The sequence below is a fragment of the Phascolarctos cinereus genome, unplaced genomic scaffold (assembly GCF_003287225.1).
Source record: "Phascolarctos cinereus isolate Bilbo 61053 unplaced genomic scaffold, phaCin_HiC Scaffold_3;HRSCAF=262, whole genome shotgun sequence".
Taxonomy (NCBI): Eukaryota; Metazoa; Chordata; class Mammalia; order Diprotodontia; family Phascolarctidae; genus Phascolarctos; species Phascolarctos cinereus.
The window spans coordinates 213,709,637-213,726,796 of NW_027555736.1; positions in this window are offsets into that span (position 1 = coordinate 213,709,637).

The window sequence follows — 17,160 nt, forward strand, 5'->3', positions numbered from 1 at the left end:
CAGTGGATTCCTGTTCAGATTTGGGCTGCATGTGGGATCTTCTTCCAGCTTCTAGATTCTGTGATTTTGTGAAATGAGTTAACATATGTAAGGAATTTCATAAATAAATATAAAGCACTATATAAACATGTGCACATATTTTAAAAGTAAAACCCTCAACCAATACTGTTGATTCTGCTATTACCTGTTTCTAATAGAAATTACCAATTGATCAATGAGAAGAGAGGGCTGATTTTTAAGGACTTCATGTTTCTTCATGGAATGAAACTTCTTAAATCCTTAGACTGTCTTTCCTAAAATCCTCTACTTAAAGAAATGAATATTTATAACTTTTGCTTGACTTTTGCTCTTATACCTAATGGCGTCAGTCCAATCCTCTTTCCAGTCAGTATTTCTTAATGCTAGAGTCCAGGAGTGGAGAACCTGTGGCCTTGAGGCCACATGTGGCCCTCTAGTTCCTTAAGTGTGGCCCTTTGACTCAATTGAAACTTCACAGAGCAAATCCCCTTAATAAAAGCATTTATTCTATAAAATTTGGACTCAGTCGAAAAGCCACGTCCAAGGACCTAGAATGCCACATGTGGCCTTGAGGCTGCAGGTTCCCCACCCCTGTGCTATACATTGTCTTTTATTTCAGCCCAGCACCACCTAGGGGGATAAATTGGCATTGACATTTATAAAGTGTCAGCTTACCCACAACCAACCTTAAATTGAATCCATGAATACCATGCTCTTGAGTGGCTTGTGGCTAATGCAGTAAAAACTTGGCACTAGACTTTTTCATGATTCTGAAAGATACACTATTGTGGTCTAAGGCCCACAGATGAAGATGAAATAAAAATGCACAACATTGGAAACCCAAATGCAATGTGAGACAGCTTTATAATGCTATTTCCCAGTAGTAATTATTAAATGATTCTGTATGGTCTTAGGGCTTTTCAACTTCTCTATTCATTAATGAAGGGATTTTCTATGAGAACATCAGTCTAAAGGGTGTAAATTGTCTTCAGGCCCACTCTTTCAAGTAGCTTCTCCATGAGTTCTGGGAATCATTGTTTATCCGTGATGAGATTAAACCTGAAAAAGAGTTCAAAGTATTTCTTAAGGATTTTCCCAAATTTCTTCAGTTTGTAAAAATTTCACTCAGGGCAACCATTTCCCTTCCCAGCTTGGTTTAGCCAGTCTATTTCCACTGCTCTCTGTATCACTGAAAGAATGCATTTATTTTAAAATGAAGAACAGACATGATAAAATTACACTCAATAAGCATCAAGAAGTGAATAAATTTCACTTGAACATCAGAGATTGTTAGGTGAAGAGGGAGTTGTGAGAGTGAAAAAGGAAGAAAGAAGAGAGGAGGAAAAAGCAGAGAGAAATAAAGAGAAGCAAACACAAAGAAGACAACACAGAAGTATAGCGAGAGAAACATACTCAGAAAAAAAATATGGAGAGAGCCAGAGCCAGAGAAATAGTGAATCAGAGGGAGAAGAGCAAGAGAAAGGGGGAAAAACAAAGACCCAATCTACTTACTGATATCAGCAAAGTGAGTACTCCACCACTGAAGATCCTAAACTTTCTGTGTCTTCTCATCCTCTATGACTCTTGCTCATGGCCTGCACATATAGTCCATGCAATTTGGTAGGGACCAGCCTCTACATCTTTTGATGCTATGTGGATATCTGTGGAGCGTGTAAGTGCTTATTATGTAATCAGCATGCCTTTAGTCATATATCCGTTTGATAAGAGCCCTTTGTATCCCTTATACGTAGCACAGTGGCTGGTAATGCAGCAAACATATAAGAAACGTGTTGACTTATTGATTTGAATTGACTTATTCCTACTTCATTGATGGTAGGATGCATCCTACCTAGGCCCAACACGCACCTTTTTATCACCCTCTGTGTGATCTACCTCTTTATTCAGATTCAGATACTGGCAATGCAGCATCAATGAAAGAATATTGATGCTTAAGAGATGTTTTTTGTTTCAAGAAGACATCTGGGGTTACTGAAAGCAATGTATAATTTCCCAAAAGAAATCCAATCTTTTCTCTCCTCTCTTTCTGTTATCAGACCAGTCTAATGTCCATCTTCAATATTTTTTCAACATATACACAATAATGGGCAAGCTCTATTGGTTGTCCTCCTGTACAATAGGCATTCATCATTGACTCTATATTAAATATATAGAGATAACTCTTTAGAGTGATTATGAATCTCATTTAGGAGACTGAAATTCTCCAAATGTAATGTAATCAATATAATGTAATTCATGAACATGAGCATCTAGAAAACCTTGCCATTTGTATGGAATCTTTGACTTGCACTCTGTGTTAGATCTGCTGCATGACGCTGGCAAATGCAAGGGCAATCACACACCTGCATTTTTTTTTAATGTCTTGTGAGATGTCAGAAATGAGGATAATGAAACAGAATTGCCTCTTTTGTGATATCTCCCAAAGAATCTTTTATGATTTCTACATATATTGGAAGAAACATTGACTTTGGACTCCAATAGAAAGATAATAAAACTGCAAAGACAATAAAGATCCCGTAGTCAGTCATTTCAATAGCAATGTCCCACATTCTTGAATTCCTTTCTTTATTATCTTTATATTGATCCTGTTCCACTAATTTCAAACCCTGGGTCACTCCTACCATCTTGTAGAATCTTGGGATGAGATATAGAGAGCTTGAAGGGACTTCAGATGTCATTTAATAAAACCACTTCATTTTAAAGATGAGGAAACTGAGGCCTAGAAAAGTGAGGGAACTTGCCCAGTGTCAGACTCCAAGTCCAACACTCTTTCGGTGTTTCACACTGAATTTTTGCTTGTACTCCTCAGCTACCAAGTACGATCAAAGGAAATCAATGAGTTCTTTATGTAGTGTTCTGTCCTACCAAATCAGATGTTTTGTTTAAATAATAAAAAAAAAAAGCAAAATCAGTTCTGATGTTCTCTGTATCCTTCATTCAACTGTGTGACTGTCAAGATTCAGTTGGCTATAGAATATTGTCTGTGAGAGACTACCTGTTTCATTCTTGAAACTTCACAATAATATCCTCCACATGTATGCATATGAGTCTCATAAAGATTTTGTAGAAAACAGAATATCAGCTTGCGGGTTTGGATGATTTGGGGCAGGGAGGCAATTATAAGTGAGGGTATATTTGGCCAGAATTCAGAATCTTCCACCTCCTCAAAAATTTTAAGATTGATCTTTCAAAGCTTATAAAATTGTGTCACATGCAACATAGATCTCCATTGTGTACACTTCTCTTATAGTTTACCTTCTCTTTCTATTTTTGTTTTATTTGGTATCAATTCTACTTCATTATGCAGGACACTGGGGACTGCTATTTGGGTCAAATTTGGCAGCTCCACTGCCATTGATGGTGAAGAGTTTGTTATAACAATCTTTAACGGTCTTTTTCCTTCTTCTCTGTTTATTGGTTTTCTTACAGTTTCATTCTAAAATATACAAAGAATATCCAGGCTTCATAAGATCTTGGGCTAAGTTTTCTGTTCCCTAAGCTTTCCATCCACTGTTTCATGCTCTTTTAAAAGATGACAAAAATAATTATAGCTAAAATGTATGTTGTACTTTAAGATTTCAAGGTACTTTACATATGTGATCTCATTTAATTCTCGCAGCAACCTTATTATTTAAGTGTTGTTATTGTCCTTATTTTATAGATGAGGAAACAGAATGAGATGTAAGTGACTTGTCTAAGGGGATATAGCTAATTAGGGTCTGAGGTGCATAGAAGACCATGAGCAAGAGTCATAGAGGTGGGAAATAATGATTGACTTCGCCTACCTAATGCCAGGCACTGTGCTAAATGTTACTGACACAAAAAGAGCAAAACAAAAAAAATCCCTGCCCTCAAGGAATTTACAAACTAATGGGGGAGATAATATGTAAATACATATTTACAAATCAAGCTAGATACAAGATAATAGGAAATAATTAAGGGAAAGCACTAGAATTAGGTGGGGAAGGGGAAAAGGAAGGCTTCCAGTAGAATGTGGGATTTTAGGTGTGACTTTAAAAAAGCCAGGGAGGTCAGTAGTCACAGCAGGGGAGGGAGTGCATTCCATCCAGGAAGGATAGTCAGAGAGAATGCCTGAAGTCGAGAGGTGAAGTGTCTTGTTCATAGAACAGGCAGGAAGCTAGTGTCAACGTACCAAAAAGTATCAGGGATTAAGTTGTAAGAACAGTAGAAAGGTAAGAGGGGGCTAGATTCTGAAGGGTTTGAATACATAACAGAGAATTTTGTATTTGATCCTAGAGGGAATAGGAAGCCACTGAACTTTACTGAGTTGAGGGCAGGGGAAAGGGGTATGACACCATTGAACGTACTTCTAGGAAAATCACTTTAGTGGCTCAGTGGAGGATGGATTGGAGTGGGGAGTGAATTGAGGCAGGCAGACGCACCAGCAGGCTATTGCAATAATTCAGTATTGCAGTATTAGAGAAGATAACTCAATCAACCAAAAGACGAAACTACTAGGGTAAAGGCTAATTATTCCACACAAACTTCTGGGAAAACTAGGAAACAATCTGGCAGAAATTAGGTTAAGACCAAGATGTAAAATCATATACCACAATAAGATCCCAAATGGATACATGACCTAGTTATAAAAAGTCAACCAAATTAGAATAGCATTGAGGAATATATATTTTGAGCCTATGGATTAGGAACAAGTTCATGAGCAGGTAAGTGATAGAAATGATCACAGAAAAATAAAATGAACAATTGTGTTTACATACATTTTAAAAACATTTCTGTACAAACAAAATCAGTGCAATCAGAAGGTAGGTAACTGGGAAAATAAATATTCATAACCATTTCATTTGATAAAACTGTGAGATTTTATATAATATATATATATATATATATATATATATATATATATATATATATATATATAGAGAGAGAGAGGGAGAGAGAGAGAGAGAGAGAGAGAGAGAGAGAGAGAGAGAATTTGTATATTTGTCCTATTTGACTATCCTTATTTATTAGATTTTCATTCCTTCCCCCCCTTCTATTTATTTGTAGGAGAAGGACTTGGGGGTGAATAGTAATGTCACTTCCCTGTTCAATAAACTTCAGAGGCTCCCCATTGCCTCTGGGACAAAAGATAAACTCTGTTTAGTTTTTGAAGCCTTCATAACCTGGCTACAACCCATCTTTCCAACCTCACTGGACCGTCACACACAAACACACTCAATCTAGCAAAAATAGCTTTCTCTTTGTTCTTTCCATATGATACTCTATCTCCCATCTTTATGATTATGCATTGACCACTTCCCATGTCTAGAAGGCACCCTCTCCTTATTTCTGCTGCAAAGAAGCCTCTTCTTTAAAGATTTAGTTCAAGTCCTGTTTTCTTCATGAAGCCATTTCTGATCCCCTCAATTTCTAGTGCCCTCTCTCCCAAATGACCTTTAACTACTTCATTTTATTTATTTATTTATATATGCTTATATATGTACTAGTTTTAAGATTTTTGATGTTAGAAATTGTATCATTCTTTCTATTTGTTTCCACTGCCTAGCGACTGGTAAAAAGTAGGTGTTAAGAGATATTTGTTAATTGATAAGTGCTACGAATATTTTTGTATTTGTTGGAACTTTGTCTTTGATTTTGACTTTATATACTATAACACCTAGGCACCTTTGCAAGGACATTTCAGATACATAGCCTAGGAATATAAATATCTATGTTAGTATCTTATGCTTGATATTGAACTTATTTGATATAAATTTGAACAAAGTTACTTTTCTAGTTGAAATACTTATGGAATCTTGTGCAGTCCCAGTATATTTCTGTGACACAGCAAGATGTATAGAAAAATCATTGTCTTTGGAGTCACAAGGCCCAGGTTCAAATTCTTCCCTGAATACTTTATACTGGCATGATCTTGGGCAAATGATTTAACCACTCCAGGCTTCATTGTCTTCCTCCAAAAAATGAGAAAATTGGGCTAATTGGTATCTGAGGTTCTTCTTCCTCTCCTCCTCCTCCCACCACCCCAATTCTAGTTCTATAATGCTATGAGTCATCTTTTAGGTAAGATAGCCTTTAAGACTTCATTTTCCACTGTCAGCTTTTTATAATAAAAAAAAAGAAGAGGTAGACACATCAGGAGTTTATATACTCTCTACCTTTCAGTTAACTGAATCATTGCAAAGATGAAGTCTGCCAAAGAAAATTATCCTGGAAAGTCTGGTTGTTCTTTCTCACTCTCACAGCTAGTTACCAAATCATTTTTTGCCATTTATTTTATTCTCTTTCTACTTGCTTTCCTTCTGGCCTTATTCCTAGTTATTCTGAGTATCTACTTGTCCACCACCCTATTGCTCTAGTCCATGTCAATCAGTCTCTTACTCACTACAAAGTTATATAGAAAAGTATTCATACTGAAATTAAGTATTACATAAGTTTGTTTCTGCCAATAGACAAACACAGTTCATGCAGGGTCTGGGGTTATTCGTCACAACTTCCTTCTCACTCAACTAGACAGCATATGCTGTGACAGCAGGACAGCACAGAAAGTCATTACCACACCAGACCCTGGTTATCAGGCTATATTTAGACTTCAACTGCTCTAGTAACAGAAAATTAAGAGCAGGGCTTCCAAAGGAGTGGCCTGAAGGCAGCCCATGCTGAACTGCAGTGAGGCAAGGGGAAGCCTTTTATTAACAAACATTTGCTTTGTATTACATGATATTTTTAGAGGATTAAAGTGGAAAACTGACTATTTAGCATTTTATCTATACATAGCACTCAATATGAAACCTCTTTACAGACCACAGGGAGATTCCCAATTTATTTTTTTTAATAAAAGATAAAGCAAAAATGAAAAACCCCAAAGCAAAATAAATTTTAAAAAATCTTTCTTGGTATTTCTTGCCTACGTAGAAAAATTCAAACACTAGACTCTGTGCTTCTCAGACACAAAAAGGACCTCAGAGATCACAGAATCACAGGTCTGGTTGGAGGGGAACCACACAGGCCATTAGCCTAATTTGTACCTTTATAAAGCATCCCCTACAAGTGTTCATCCAGTCTCTACTTCCTCCACAAACCTCCAATGATGGGGCCTCACAACCTTCAGAGGCATCTCATTCTACTTTTGGGCAAGTTTAACTATTAGGAAGTTTTTCTTCATATAGAGATAAGAATTTGTGTCTGGAATGTTTGTCTCATTTGTCTCTCTTTTTATACACTAGGCACAGGTAATGTGTCTGAATCCTTTTCTTCATAGCAGCCTATCAAATATTTGATACAGCCATAAGTTTTTTCTTCTTTCTTTGTTGAGCTAAACATCCTCATTTTTTTCCCTAACTGAAGAATGTTTAACCCTTTTTGTGTCATGGACCTCTCTGGCAATCTGATGAAACCTGTGAGCCCTTCTCAGCATAATGGTTTGTTGGTTACATTCATAATTAAAGGAAATGGTGAATTTTCAATTAGACATCAGTGAAAATACAAATGCAGTTTTCCCCACTCACATTCACGGATCCCCTGAAATCTATCCATGGTCTACTCAGGGGTTTATGACCCCAGATTTAGAACCTTTGATCTAGCCCACCCTCTTAGAGGAATAGACTGAGGACCAACGCTATGAACTGCCTGGCCCAGGTCACATAGAACTGGAGGCAGAGTCAGGAAAAAATATTTAGATGTTCTGAGTTCAAATCCTTTCTCTTGTCCATCAAACCTTTAGGCAGGGGTGGAGAGGTGGGAGATTTTAGTTCTGGAGCTTTGATTTCATAAAGCTCTGGAATTTCCAATATGAAAAGTAAGGAAAAACCTTCCACTAACACATGCAGTCAGCATCTTCTTTGTAACTTATAACCTTAGCGTTTCCCAGCAACACTGAATGTCCTCAGAGAATTTGCCCAAGATTATACAGCTAGTACCTGTCAGAAGCAGGACTTAAGCCCACGTCTTTCTGACTTACACAAATGAACCTTTTTCTAATATACTACTCCACCTCTCTGAGGCCTCTTTAATGTAGCAAAAACACCCAATATTAAGCAAGTTCATTCCCATATGAAAAAAAGAGAACATATCTATTGAAAGAGAAATATCCCAGTTCTTACTGGCATTACTGTTTGCCTTCACCACAAGGCTGGTCAAAACAAAATTGTTTTGAAAAGTTCTCTCAGCCAAGGTCAGAAACATTCCTGCTGGACTGGCTGCTCTAGGGAACCTGTCCTAAAACTGGATCAGGCCTCAGATGCTCTTTGCTGTTTTAGGCTTTGCAGACATGAGATTAAACCAGTGGTTCCTGAGTTATTTGAGGTTTGGCACTCCTTGCAGTTTACCCGGGGAGTAAATTTTCAATCTCCAGAAAGGAGAGAGAAAAAAGAGAAGGAAAAAAAAAACCTCTGAGGTGAAAGACAAATTGTGTATTTTACCATAAGGAATAGACAGTAATTTCATTGTGTCCTGTGAATAGAGAGATATGGCTCCACTGAGGAGATAATAACAAAAACACAGCAATACTCATGACTCCACAAAAGCTCTGGGTAGGCTCCAGTGAAAGTTCCACGGAAGCTCAGACAGAATTGTGAAAATTAACCACTCCAGTAAGAAAGAAAGGTCCATTTCCATAAGTGAACATGTCGGCTCATTTCTGCTATTTTGTTCATTTCAACAAATATTTATTAAGTGACCAGTATGTGCAAGGTACAGTTCAAGCCACCAGGGATAGAGAGTTGAAGAAATGATATACTGTTTCTTCCTACCCCCAAGAAACTCCCAATCAAACTGAGAAGATAGAACATGTAAGAAAGTAAGCACAGTATCTAGGACAAATGTGATAAAAGCAAGAGAAGAGTTCATACAATAGACTATAAGAAATAGGAAAAAAAAAGAAGATACCCTTTCTTCTGTGAGTTTCAAGAAGGCTTCATGAAAGAGGTGACACTTGAGTTTATTGAAAAGAAGAAAAAATATTTCAACAGGCAAGATTCTTAAAGAGCTGGTGGCTTTCACACATACTCCATAGAAGCACACAGAGGTATAGTATAGTAGCCTCCACAAGAGAGAAATCCTATATGCCCTTGGCAGTGTACAAAGAACATACCAATGAACAGCTTTGCAGTTTCAAGTGAGAAACCTCCTGTCGGGCATTTGTCATCTAAGGTTCTATTATTTATCCTGGGCACATATCCATACACATACAGGAACACAAATATCTACACCAATGAGTACACACACACACACACATACACACACACACACACACATACACACACACACACACACACACATATATATACATGCCCAGCACCAAGGCTTACAGATGGAGGCAATTTTCTTATTGTCCCAAATTGAATTTGAATATACACTGAGCCAGCTGGATTATGATAGTTTTACAAAGTCTGGAGATAATTTATCAATTCAACTTCAAAGGTACCTCAGCTTTTCTGTGCTGGTCATTATTAAGTAGGAAAATATGTAATCGTTTGAAAAGAAAAATATTAGATTTAAACTAAGGTCAACTAGTCTTGAATAAATGTACAGTTCTAAAGTTATCAGCCATTCCTATCTCCTTGTTTCCTTAATCCTCCCTCTCCTTCAAATAGGCATCTCCCTTGGAAAAAGGTCTCTAGATACCAGGTGGATTCATTGGAGAAAAACAACAGGGGCCTGAGAATGGATACTTGCTGTGATTTTTAAGCAAGAAAAATTTAGTCAACTTATCTTCACAGACTTTTTGCAGCTAAAGAAATAAAAATAAAACTTTGGAGCACTTTAAATTTAGGATCTCCTAAGATCCCAATGTATAACTCTCAAATTTAAATATGAGTGAGGCTCACAAGGATGAAGGGACTTATTTTCACTTTAGAATGATCTGAAAGTTTAAATGTTCATCCATAACTAAACGTGAATCAATTGAACTTCAGAGACTCTAAGCTCGATTTATTTACTAAAACTAAAAAGAAGTGCTTTATTTTGAAGTCTTCTCCAATCCCAGATGGAGTCATTTCTATCAAACTACCAATATAATCAGTTGTAAAATGGGGGAAAACATTAAATTAGATAGCTGGATTTTTTTTTAAATTTGCATCATGTAAAATAGTTTTACTAATTCCAGAACAAAATTTACTGCTATAGAACAATGACAGGATCAGGTTCCACAAATTAGTGGGCAAATAAATGATATTTTCTCAGGACAAATGAAATGTACAACCCCTTGGTTCAAAAAATCAATTGCATAAATACCAGATAGAGAATATATACCTAGACATTTTATTTTAAAAAGAGCTGAGGGTTCTAATGGTCCACAAACTCACCATATTCTGCTATTTTGTTCATTTCAACAAACATTAAGTGACCAGTATGTGCAAGGTACAATTCAAGCCACCAGGGAATAGAGAGTTGAAGAAATGATATACTGTTTCTTCCTACTGCCAAGAAACTCCGAATCAAATTGAGAAGATAGAACATTCATGTCCTTCATGTCACATGAGATGTTAACATAATCTTATACTGCAGTAAGGCTGATATAATCTCCTTAAGTAGGTAGTTCATTTTCCCACTGCACTGGTCAGACCACATTTGAAGTATTATAGGAAGCTTTAATAAACATATTTCATGAAGGAGAAACTGGAAGACACCCAAAGAAAAGTGAACAATATTATGAGAGCATCACAGAGCATGCCACGAGGATCAGGGGAAAGAAGAGTAGAAGACATGGGGAGACTCAAAAGATAGTTATGGGGCAAAAGGATTAGATTCATTCTGCTAGACTCCAGAGAACTGAGCTAAGAGTAGTTGGAGAAAGTTGAAAGGTAGTAAATTTTTGCTCTAAGGGGGAAGAAAGCCTGACAATAAGAGCTATGTAAAAATGGAGTGGGCTACCCGAGAAGTGGTGAGTTCTTCATTCTGGGAAGTCTTCAAAGGGAGGATGCAAGGTCACTTTGGATTATTGTTACAGAAGGACATCCCTTCCAGGCATAAATTAGATTGAATGACCTCTGAGGTTACTTTCACTGCTGAGTTACTTTGAACTAATCCCTTTGTAACTGTATGGACAAGACCAGTAGTAGAACACAAACTGACTTGTCCTGGAAATCTCAAAAAACAAAACAAAAAACTTATTTTAGTGATTTTGAATAATAACTTTTAGTTCTTTGTATTTCTCTCCTACCCTCGCCACAGTGTTACCTATGTTGCATGCCTGACTAATAGTAAAACCAAACTTTAAAAAAGTATTGCAGTCAATGAAAGCAACAAAATCAATGGTTTGGCTGTTTAGGTTATTTCTTTCACTAAAAAAAATATGGTAATTTTTAAGTCTCTAGTGATACACACAGAGGGTAAAAGAAATATATTTCCTTCTTTTAAACTCCTTTATTAAACTCTTTGGATTAAGTTTTGCTAACAGTCCTAAAAACAACAAAAAAAAACATGTCTTTTTTTTTTTTGCTTCCCCTTGATGGCACATGTGTGTTTGGGCCTAAAAAGTATCTGCTACAAGAAAGATATCAAAGTCCTACAATTCATGCCTTGGAAATCAAATAGTTTCAAAGGAATCTTATAAGTAGTTGCTTTCTAGAATCAAAAGAAAGCTAGAAGTGACATGTCTTTTGCTTTGCCCTTGACTTAGTTGCAATCATTATTATAAGTATCTCATAACTTTCAAGTGTTTTACAATCCTAAGTTCCTTGTACATTGGACCATTGAGTGTTCAGAAAAGCAAAGCAGTTAGAAGAATAACTATCCGATGTCTCATAATAGCAGGTGGTGGTGCAGTGGATAGAGTTCTGGCCCTGAAGTCAGGAAAACCTGAGTTAAAATGTGGCCTCAGACACTTATTAGGTGGGTGACCCTGGGCAAGGTACTTAATCTCTCTCAGTCTTAGTTTTCTCATCCATAATATGGACATAATAATAGCACCTACCTCACAGGGTTTTTGTAAGAATTAAATAGGATAATATTTGTAAAAAGCACTTAGCACAGGGTCTGGAACTTAGTAGGTATTATATAAATGCCTTTTCCCTTCCTTCTTATAAAGAAACCAGAGCCTACTTTTCTTTTAGATAACTTTTGGAAGTAAAACTGTCTGTAAAATAGCTTTTACTCTCAGGCTACTACAGTTCTCCTGTGTACTAAAAGTCTTCATGAGTGGCCATCTAAAGTGATAATAATACAGCTTCCAGAAAGGTTGAGTTTTCTCTCTGCAAAGAGTTGTGTCTAAAAAGAATCTGCTTCATTGAATTGTAGCATAAGGTGAAGGATCTTTGCAATTGCAATTTGTTTCAACATTATTTATGCGTATCCCATGGTACAAGTAAAACTGATAGTAGTAATTTCAAACTTAAGGACTGGAAGAGTAGGGACATTTCAGTCCTTTGAAGTTCATCCATAAATTCTTTGGAGGATCTCCCCTTCCCAATACAGGAACATATTTCTCTTTTCTAACCAAAGTTGACAGGAAAATATAATTTGATTTAAAAAAATAATTTAAAATTTTTAGATTTGATTTAATTCTGCAAATGTTTAATAAGTTCTTGTCATGTGCAAAAAGCTTTGTGTTAGGTCCTGAGCATGGATAAGCAAAACAAAACAATTGCTACCCTTGAGCAGCTTACATTTTTTTGGAAAACATTTATCTGCTCCTTAAAATGAAGGATATTTGGATTAGTCTTAACAGCAAAATAGCAGTAGAGTTATCTGAGGGCTCTGTTTTAATGTTCAATCCACAATTCAACCTTGACCAGGATGTTATCACCCTAAAATTGAATTATAATTCTAGCTTCCTAGCTGATATCCTTGCCACCATGTATTCTCTCATCTTTTTATTCCTCTGTGTCTGCCACCCAACCTACACAAATACTGCCACTGGAATCATCTTCCTAGAATATCACTATTCATTCATTCAATGAATATTTGGTAAAAATCTACTGAGTATAGAATAGAACCTGTGTTCTATGTGCAAGGGGTGACATAAACTTAGCTAAGGCACTGTCCAGACCCTCAGGTAGTCTATTCGAATGATAACACAAACATGGACGATTGGAACATATAATGATGTATGATAAACATACAAGAAAGGTGTGAAATAAAGAACTGGTCAGGAAAGAAAAGTTATTAGCACTTAGGGGAATCAGCAAAAGGCAGGGAGGAGGTAACGTCTTTCTTTTTTTCTTGGCTGTTTTCTTGTTTTAATATCAAGTCCATATTTGTCTTAAAGAAGGAATTTGGTAGAATTCTTCACAAATAGTATATATTGTGATACTAGAATAAATTGTTCTTTGTATACCTCATAAAATGCAAATGTGAAAATACCTGTCAATTTTTGTTTTGTTTTTGGTTTTTTTTGGATTTCCTTTTATAGTTTGTTAAATCTCTTTTTCTAAGAATGGCTTCTTAAAATTTTCTACTTCTTAATCCACAAATATGGGTATTTTATATTGTTTTATAAATATTCATTTCATTTATTACTTTTATGGGATGTAATTAGACAAAATCTTTTCTAATAACTTCCTCTGTTTTTCTTCCTTGGTTATGATATCATTGTTTTTTATATTTTTGTAGTGCAAGTTTTATTTTCTTCCCTTTTGAAATCAAATTAATTAATGGTTTGCCAATTTATTCATTCAAAAAAGCTTTGAAGGGGCAGCTAAGTGGTACAGTAGAGAGAGAACTGGCCCTGGAGTTAGGAGGAACTGAGTTCAAATCTGGCCTCAGACGCTTACTAGCTGTATGACTCTGGACAAGCCACTTAACTCTAATTGCCTCCAAAAAGAAAAAAAAGAAAGAAAAGAAAAAATATTTTCCCTGAAGCATATAAATTCTTCTCTAACCCATTAACTTATCTTTAATGTATCATTTTCTGTGAAAGTCTTTATATGTTAGATGTGTTTCAGGTAAATAAGAATTTATTAGATTATACTTTTTAATCCAGTTTACTACTTATCTGCATTTCATTGGTGAATTCATCCCATTCACTTTCATATTTATGATTGTTGACTGTTTATTACCTTCCATTATATTCTCTTCTAAATTTACCCTTCTTTGTCTACCCTCTGTTTTCCTTAAGATTTCCATTTTTGAGCTTTTAAAAAATGTATTTGTTGGCCTTCCAATTCTTAAAATTGCACATTTGCTTCATCAGTCTTCTCATTTTCTATTTTATTTGTGTACGTTTTAGGAATACAATTTTCCTCTAAGGACTACTTTGGCTATATCAGAGACATCTTGGTATATCATATTATTGTCATTGTCTTGTGCATATTTATTAATTGTTTCTATTATTTCTCTTCCAGAGTTGTTGTTTTGAATTTCTGTGTTGTCTACATTTTAGTCTTTTTTTTTTGTGGCACCTGCATTGAATACTATTTTTAATGCACAATATTCTACAAAAGATATGTTTAACAGTTCTTTTTTTTCTTTTTCTTTTTGTTGTTGTTGGGCAATAGGGGTAAGTGACTTGCCCAGGATCACACAGCTAGTATGTGACTGTGTCTGAGGCTGGATTTGAACTCAGGTCCTCCTGAATCCAGGGCTGGTGCTTTATCTACTGTACCACCTAGCTGCCCCCCAACAGTTCTTTTTTTAAAGATGTATTTGACATTTATCTGTATGTAATATATTTTGGTAAAGATTCCATATTGTACTAGGTGATTTTATATTTTATGAGATCTGTTAAATTTATCCAATTATGATACCATAATTATCTTAACTCTAAATACTTCATCAATTTATTCAGTTCTATGGTTTCTATTTTGTTTATCTTTCTGTCAGATTTGTCTAGCTCTGAGAAAGGAAAATTACATTTCTTCATAAAATTACTGTTAAATATACCTTAATACAATTCAATCAAATTTTTTCCTTATGAAATTAGATGCTATAGCATTTGGTGCACATGTTTGATATTGTTATTGGTTCACTGTATATGATTCTTTTAAGCATGTATATTTTTCTTGAATTTTGATCTTTACTTTCAGCAAAAGCAGTATTGTTTCTCCTGCTTTTTTGTCACTTGATATATAATCAAATTTATTCTGGCATCTCATTTTGGTTCTCTATGAGTATTTTTTTACATATGTTTCTTGAAAACAATAAATTGAAGAACTTTGTCTTCTTTTCTATTCTACCATTTTAAAATTGATTTAGCTCATTCACATTTAAATTTTTAGACTTCTGCTTTCTTCTACTTGTGTCTTTAGAAGAGATATTTGTATTTTTGTTTCCACTTTGTGAGTTTTTCAGGATTTTTTTTAATCCTCTTGCTCTTTTAAGTTAATACTATCTCCCTATAACTCATTTTGCTTAAATTACTTTGATGCAGTCCTGCTCACACAGGCTCTTTTCCCTACCCCACATACATATACCAATTGAATCTGTCAATTCTTTCCCTAGCTTAGGAGTTTTACTTTTTACTATTGATTTGCCTTTCTTCCATTTATTTATTTGTTTGTTTCTCTCTCCCCTCTTTTTACCCCTCTTCTCTTTCCCTAATTATTAAGAGGCTAGTTCAAAATTTCCCCACCTCCTCTTACCTCCAACATTTTATATTTAATTTGGGGTTTTTTTGGTCCTTTTTCTAAAAAGCTTTATTTTGCTCTTGTCTTTATCCTCTACCAATCAAATTCATTTTAACATATATTCTCTGATTCATGGTTCTTATCTTTATTTATTTCTTCTTTAATCTCTCTGTGTACTGGAATCTCTAAGTACTAGAATTTGAACTCCTTTTTTTAACCAACTTTTATTTTGCCTTTGTACATCTTGCTCTATCACCCTAATTTCTGCTTTGCCTCTCTTTTAAAACTATTAACCACTAAGGGAAGTAATGTTCAATATAAACTGTGCCCATGGTAGACAATGTCATGTCCTAAATCTTGTCATCCCCATGAGTGTTCTTTTTCCCATTGATCTTATCATCTCATTATCCACTCCATGTCCTCCCAACCTTTGAGTGCCAACTTCCCATAGAAATGCATACATTTCTTCTCCACGGCCAAAGTGCTGCCCAAGGTGGCATAACGTTTACTCAAAGTGAGCCAACCACTTCCCTAATGCTTCAACTCTCCTCAGATTAAACCGATTATAAGTTCCCTATATCCTATCTTCACAGGCACTCCTTCTCTCATGAAAGTATTCTTCAGTGGGACACCCTATTCTTTGTTAGGTTGTGATCTCCTCCTCCTTTTATATCCCCATATTAAATCCCTACATTTTGTTGTTTCTGTAAGAAAGGCTGAGTATAAACCCCTGGTGCTTATTCACCCACAGGCTTTCATTCCTGAGTGATCATGAGGGACAGATTCTCCACTGGCTCCTGCTGGTTACAGGTTCCCACTCAGAACACATCCACAGGTTTTAGGTAGTTTATTACAACTCATATTGGCTTTTATATGCCTTATTGTAACCTTTATCTGAATTTCTGAAGGCTTCTAGTTATCCTCTTGGGCAGTTCTGCAGTTTATAGAAGGGCTTAATAAACCTTTTCTTTAGTGATCTTGATTATTGCTTTTTTTCTTTTTCTAATGTCCTTTTACATATATTTGCCATGGCATGTGTGAGAGACTTGGGCTATGATCATTCATGACACCATCTTAATCAGAACTTTCTTCAAAAAATATTGATTACTCCCCTCTTATATGGCAGTTACTCTTCCAGGGACTGGGTGGGTACAAAGACAAAAATGAAATAGACTCTGCCCTCAGGGAAGTTTCATTCTATTAAACCCAATTAAATTCAAGATTTTCAATTCCACAAAAACCCCTTAAGTCTTCATTTACTATGTGATAGACATTGTACAAGGTGGTGAGAATAAAAATCCAAAAATTAAACAACTTCTTCCCTCTAGAAGTTCACATTCTAATTAGGATATAAAACATGTCCATATGTAAGAATAACATAAATTCAGTTGGGAGAGAGACTAACAATTAAGGTGATGAGAGAAGGCTTCACAAAGGAGTCAGCTGCTGAATGGAATCTAGAAGCATAATGAGGATATGACAAGTAGAAATGAGGACACTGTGCATTCCAGACATTCCAGTCTCTTCTTCGAAAAAGCCTTTCCTGAATAGCCCACCTCATATTGATTTCTGCCATTCTTAAGATGAGTATAGAAATATGGAATGGATTGGATTGGAATTCAATGGAAAAGCATTTATTTAG